Below are 6,439 nucleotides of genomic sequence, written 5' to 3'. Positions count from 1 at the left end.
AGGTTTCCGGACAGCTGCCGGTAAACCCATTCAGCACCTCCCCCTCATCCACAAGCTTTTGGACGCCCTCCAAGAACCCTCGGTCCTGGCTGTAGTTCACTGCCGGGCCCATACTAAAGATGATAGCCCCGTCACCCATGGGAATGCCCTGGCTGACGCCTCCGCCAAGACGGCTGCCGTCTTACCCTTAGCCATGCCCACGTTGGCTATTGTAACCTCCTCCTTTACTCCACCGCACCCCGTACCAGTACCCGCTGCTGAACTACAGTCGTGGGAGAGCCTCGGAGCCACTCTGGTCAAAGGGACCTGGCTTATGCCGGATGGCCGAGCCTGCCTCCCTCGCTCCACATACCCCGTGGCAGTTCGCTGGCACCATGATAAGGGGGGTCACTACGGCACGCACGCCCTTGTGGACACCATCGCTCGCTTTTGGTATGCTCCAGGCATTCAACCCTACTGCCTGTCAATAGTGAAAGCATGCAGCACATGTCAGCGTAATGGACCTGCTCCGCCTCTTAACAAAATTAAGGGTGGAAGACCTCCGTCTGCTGCTCCATTTCAATATCTTCAAATTGACGTTGCAGATATGCCAAAGGCTTTTGGGAAAAAGCACCTCCTTGTTTTGGTTTGCCCTCTGACTTCATGGGTCGAAGCTTTTCCTACTGCTAATTGTACTGCTGCCACAGTGGCGAAGATTCTCCTTAGAGACATTGTACCCCATTTTGGCATCCCTCTCGTGCTTGACTCAGATCGCGGACCCCACTTTACTGGTCATGTCCTTGGCCATTTAGAACAAGGACTGGGCATTTCACACTCCTTTCATACACCCTACCACCCCCAGTCTAGCGGGAAAGTTGAGCGTATGAATAGGGAGCTTAAGCTTACATTGGCTAAATACTGTCAGGAAACAGGGTTAAAGTGGCCTCAGGTACTTCCCTTGGTCCTGTTTCACCTTCGTACTCGCCCAACCCGTGTATTGGGATTATCCCCCTTTGAACTGCTCTATGGACACCCCCCTTTCAAAGGCGGGGCGCTACCACGTGCTGATGTTTCACTATTGGGAGGGGATCATATGACCGCGTGCCAGTTTCTCTCCCTACAGGCTCGCCTCCGTACCCTTTGGAAAGCCTCGCAGTTTTCCCAGACCGTGCCGCTGGAAGAACAGATCCACCCGTTCCAACCAGGGGACTTCGTCTGGGCCAAAAAGTTCGTTCGTGGCGACACCCTCCAGCCGAGGTTTACTGGACCCCACCAGGTTCTTTTAACAACCCAGACTGCAGTGTTCCTGGAAGGACGCAAATCCTGGATCCACCACTCCCACGTCAAGCCAGCCGTAGTGGACCACAGTGACGGACCAGCAGCTCTTGCCACCACTGAGGACACTGCCTCTGACCAGTGGACCAGCTTACCTCTTTCAGACATCAGACTTAAATTGACTCGGAAAAAAATGAGAGGACCTTTTATTCTGACAACTGTATGTTTTTTATTATGCCTTTTTAGTTTATTTTCTGCTTATGAAGATAATGCTTTTATTAGATATTCCCACGAGGTTAAAACTCTTATTTTAGGAAATAGAAGTAATTGCTGGGTATGTACTCAATTTCCAGTAAATGCAGAACAGGGACTCCCCTTCACACCCATTCCCCTGACCACTGCTAATATGACTTGGATGCCACCGGCTAGAGTAAAAGATCCAGTCCAACACAATCTTACATGGGACAAAACAGGAGTGCCAATTAACAGATATCTCAGGGTAACCAATCAGACAGGATCACTGTGTTTTGTTAAAGAAAAGGGGTCAACTTTTGTGGGAACAAGTAAATGCAACATGTATTTTAATGGCACCGCCTTTAGTAAAAATCTTGGCTTCAAGCCTTGCGCATCCCACTTATCCCATATGTGGATCCCTCACCCCGATCCAACTTTTTCATGGGTGGGCAAGCCTTCAGAGTCAGCTTTTAAGAAGCCCTGCTCAGATCACGAGGGTGTCCAACTAATTGTTAAGGGATATACGATTGCCTTCTACAACTGCTCAAGCAGTACTACACTGCACTTTGAAAACACCACTACCAAATTGTGCCTCTGCAGTTCGCACAACGACCCCTCTGCGTTACCAGGGGAACAGTGGTCCAACGGGTGGTGGGTTACCTCCTACTTTGAGAAATGGAATACCCGAAACGCACTGTATGGAACATACTGGCTGTGCGGGCCCAAAGCTTATTACTTTCTCTCCCCTGATTGGGCAGGGTCATGTTATTTAGCGTGGCTAACACCGCCTTCTCGCATCTCCCTCACTCCCCCTCATTTTCCCCACGTTCGTAACATCCGTGAAACCTTCAGAGATATTAATATCCGTGATGGTTTGTCGTGGCAGCGGTGGGCTGGTCTCATTAGCTTGAGGGGTGGTGTCATCCGTCTACAGGGACTACTAGAATCTTTAACCAATGAAACTGCGACCCTATTTGAGAATCAGGCCGGGGAAATGTCCCAGCTGCGCCAGTTAGCTTTGCAAAACCGAATGGCTTTAGACATAATGTTAGCAGCCCAGGGAGGAACTTGCGCCCTCATAAATGAAGAATGCTGTGTTTTTGTAAATGACACCTACCCTGACACTTTTCAACGTACCAAACATCTAAGGGAAATGGCTAAGAACTACTCTGGCCAGCCACCTTATGATTGTTGGGGAGCCTTATGGAATTGGCTGCCTGGATTTGGGTGGGTTAAAAAACTCTTGGTGGGTATTGTTGAGGCCATAGTAATCCTTATAATACTGTGTTGCTGTATTCAGTGTGTCCCCTCCCTCATAGACTCATGTGGGTCAGTTTATTCTTTTCCTACTTCAGCCAAAGGCCTTACTCTCTTCGAGTTGGCCCAGGCTGAAATTGCCAAGCGGCCCTTGGCTCCTTAAAATGGGGTGTAGCTTTTGGTAAATAGTTATCCCAAAGCTACAAATGGAGGAATGTTGAGTCTGAACTTTTGATGAGCTTAAACTTAACCCAGACTTGATGTTTCTGTCTGAAAGTTTTAATTAAAGCTCTGACCTGCTAAGTACTCATGACACCCCCCCTCCCCTTAAGTAGCCATCTCCCCTTTTGTCTTTTTAAGTTTACATTTTAACCTGTTTTATCCTGTAGAATCTTGATTGATTATGCATGACCATTATGATCTGTTAATCACTTTGTTTACTTCTGTGTATAAATATTGATGCTCACCCCTAATAAACTTGCCACACTTACTCCGAAGCCTTTTAAGCTAAGGATAGTGTGAGCCCGTTGATCAACGAATTGGTGTCTGGTCTCTGACAGATTGTGAGCCCCATACCAACTCCGCACGAACTCGGGTGCTGGAGAGGTGAGTAAGGACGTGCTTTTTACCTAACAGAGGAATTAGTTATGTACATTTTTTTGATGATTTATAATGTGCAAAGAACAGTTCAAGTTTTTTAAAAGCTCTTTCTGCTTAATTTTTGCATTGGAAATTCAGGTTTTGCCTTCACAAGAAAACTCTGGCCTCGCGAAAGCTGAGGGAAAGACTGAGTTTAAAACTTTCCTATTTTTAACATTTTAACTTCAGTGACTAAAACATTGTAAAGAGAAAATGTATTTGCTAAAGATTTAACACTCCTGACCCTTCAAGGAGGGAGAGCTCATAATACACATGCTCTGAGTCATCCAGGAGGACCTCAAGAAAACAGGGAAGACCAGACTGGACACTCCAGATTCTTTAAGTGTAAGAAGCAGAAAAAACTTTAAAAACTATCTCCAGTATTTAAATAGCAATGTCACGTTTTGCTTTTTAGTGTCAGAATTGTCCTTTGTAGGCCAAATTTATAATTAAGCAAACAAAAATCATGGAGGATTTTGTCAGGTTTGCTTCAGCACTTGGATGTGATCAGCCTCACCAGATAAATATTGGCAGAAAGTCTATTTCAGAAAGAGGTAGCACCATCTGTATCAACCCATTGTATCTTTTCAGATCTCCATGCTATTCCTTTCTTTTCAACAGATGCCATGACTGAATACCATGTCAGAAGCCTGGAAGTTAAGTGAATCTGTGATTTATTTTGACCCAATTGTCACTTTCTTTCTGCTGATTACAAAGTTTTTGTGGCACTATAAGATGCCTGTGGCAGGGCAGGGGTAAAACCCCCTTTAAAGCCCTGCCAAAATGCTGGCTACAGCCTGCTCTCTGGCTAGTAGGCCAGGTGTAGAGATGCAGGTACTCCGCAGGGAGCCCAGCTGCAAGCCCTAACGAGGGCTGGCTCAGAGGAACATGCTGGGCTAAGTAGTGACAGCTGGGCTGGGGCAGGAGAGGGCTATAAAAGCCGTGGGCAAACCTCAGTGGGGAGGCTAGCCTGGGAGGAGATAGGAGAGTAGTATTTCTGTCTCCTTGCTAACAAAGAAGCCTCAAGGGCCAGAAGACTCTGGGGAGGGTCTGTGGGGCACTAACTGTTGGGGGATCTGGGAACTGCACAAGCGCTGTAAATAAAGACACTGGGGTGAGCCAACAAAAGAAGGAGTGAATGCTTTTTATTATACCAGCCTAAACACAGGGTGCAGGCACAAAAGTGGGAGAGCCTGTGCCGACCCTCTGGCAATGCTCCACAAAGGTGTTATGTTCAGAACAAGAAAAATAAAAACAGCTGTGTGCTTCTGATTAGGTGGGAGATAAGAAATACTTAGCTTCAGCCTTTTTTTCCTGTTTCTCTTCAGCCATTGGTGACCTGCGGCCAGTGCAGCTGCGTGAGTATACTGTACCACAAGTAGACAAAGAAAACTGTAAATGACACTAGCTGAGCTTACTCCTGCCAAATTGGAGTCATGCTAATTGTTGCAGCTACACGGATTGGGGAATCAAGGCTAACTCTGTAGACAAAGCGTTTGACTAACTTGGTTCATGATCTGTTTGGATTTCACTAGGTTTGGTCAATACTTAAATGGGAGACCTCCACTGAAAAGCTCATTGCACGGATCCCAGCTCATGTAGGGGAAAGGGGCAATGAGTTGGCAGACAAACAGGCAAAAGATGCTGTTAAAAATGAGCAAGTTGATTTAGAAATCTCTTTAAGTAAACTGGAGTTTAAAAATCTAAGAATGTGTTGAGAGAGGAATGGCAGGAATAAATACGGGCAAAAGAAACGAGGGGGGGAAAAGATTCCATGAAAAATGTCCAACAGTCCAAAGTGCTAATGTACTCCAAGGCCTTGAGAGAGAGAGTGAAGTGGCTCTATTTAGAATTTTAACTGGCTATTGCATACAGACGGATTATGTAGGACATGCAAGGTCCAGGAAATGGTTGATCATCTCCTTTGGGAGCTCAAAGAATGTACCATTGAAATGGGATATTTCTATGAAAAACGTAGAAGCCTTAAAGTATCAAAATTTTCACTGTGACACGTAGTAAGAGCATCAGGAAAATGGAACTTTTTTTTTTTTTTTAAGGAATAATGCAATTCTTTAATAAAACTGGGAGGTGAAAAACTTTAATGCTTGAATTATCTATAGTGTCCAGAACTTGGCGGTTATAGACTTGGCAAGTGAGTCTAAACAAAGTCGATTTCATTTTATGAATTAGAAATGACTTGGAGCTCAGTGAAAGGAATTGCTTGGAACTTTGATGATGTTCCACCAAACAGCGGTCTTGCAGTATGTCCTACTTCCAACGAACAGCAGCTTTTTGAAGACTGCCAATCTCACTGTATTTTTCACATTAACAGTGCAACTTTTGTAAATCTGCTTTCCTCAATCCAGTCTTTGCATGCAATGATTCCCATTTTTAAAAGTTGGCTTCAGCACTGGATTGACAGCCATGGAGACAGAAATCCTTTCACAGAACATGCAGTCCAGGCAGCAACAATGCAGACTTCTTAACTCTATACCAATGTGCTTCAACTGTAAGTTACTTCATAGCCACAGGGGCCTAAGCCGGACTGACCTGATAACAGAATGTTGAAGTACTAGTGAGCAGGGTGGAGGATACATTAAGCTTGCAAAGCATAGGGATATTACAGAAGTTGAGTAAATGCAAAGTTTAAAACGGCTGTCATTGGGTGCATCTCTATATTCTATATAGACCTATATTCTAATAATGGTGCAATTGAACTTGTCCTAAGTGCTAGTGAAGTGAGTGGTAAAAATGCTTGAACTCTGTCATTAAACCCGGTTTTATGGTACAGTGGTTAAAAATGCTTGAATGCTGGCTACGCTAGTACGTTTACTAAAACCAGTGTAGCTGCTGTGTGCTGAAGATAGCTGAATTACAGGTACAGGCTTTTGTAGTATAAACAAAGTCTAAATGTATGCTGTTACATCAGACTTCTGTGTTCTAAAAGCAAGTGATTATACTTATGTGATACAATTGCAGCAGTCAGTTTACAGGTTCTCAACTTGCATGGAAATTTCCAGAAAATAATACAAGTGGGGATTGCTTTGATTGGGAG

This window comes from Emys orbicularis, chromosome 14 (assembly GCF_028017835.1).
Source record: "Emys orbicularis isolate rEmyOrb1 chromosome 14, rEmyOrb1.hap1, whole genome shotgun sequence".
Lineage (NCBI taxonomy): Eukaryota > Metazoa > Chordata > Testudines > Emydidae > Emys > Emys orbicularis.
This window is presented reverse-complemented; position numbering follows the sequence as displayed.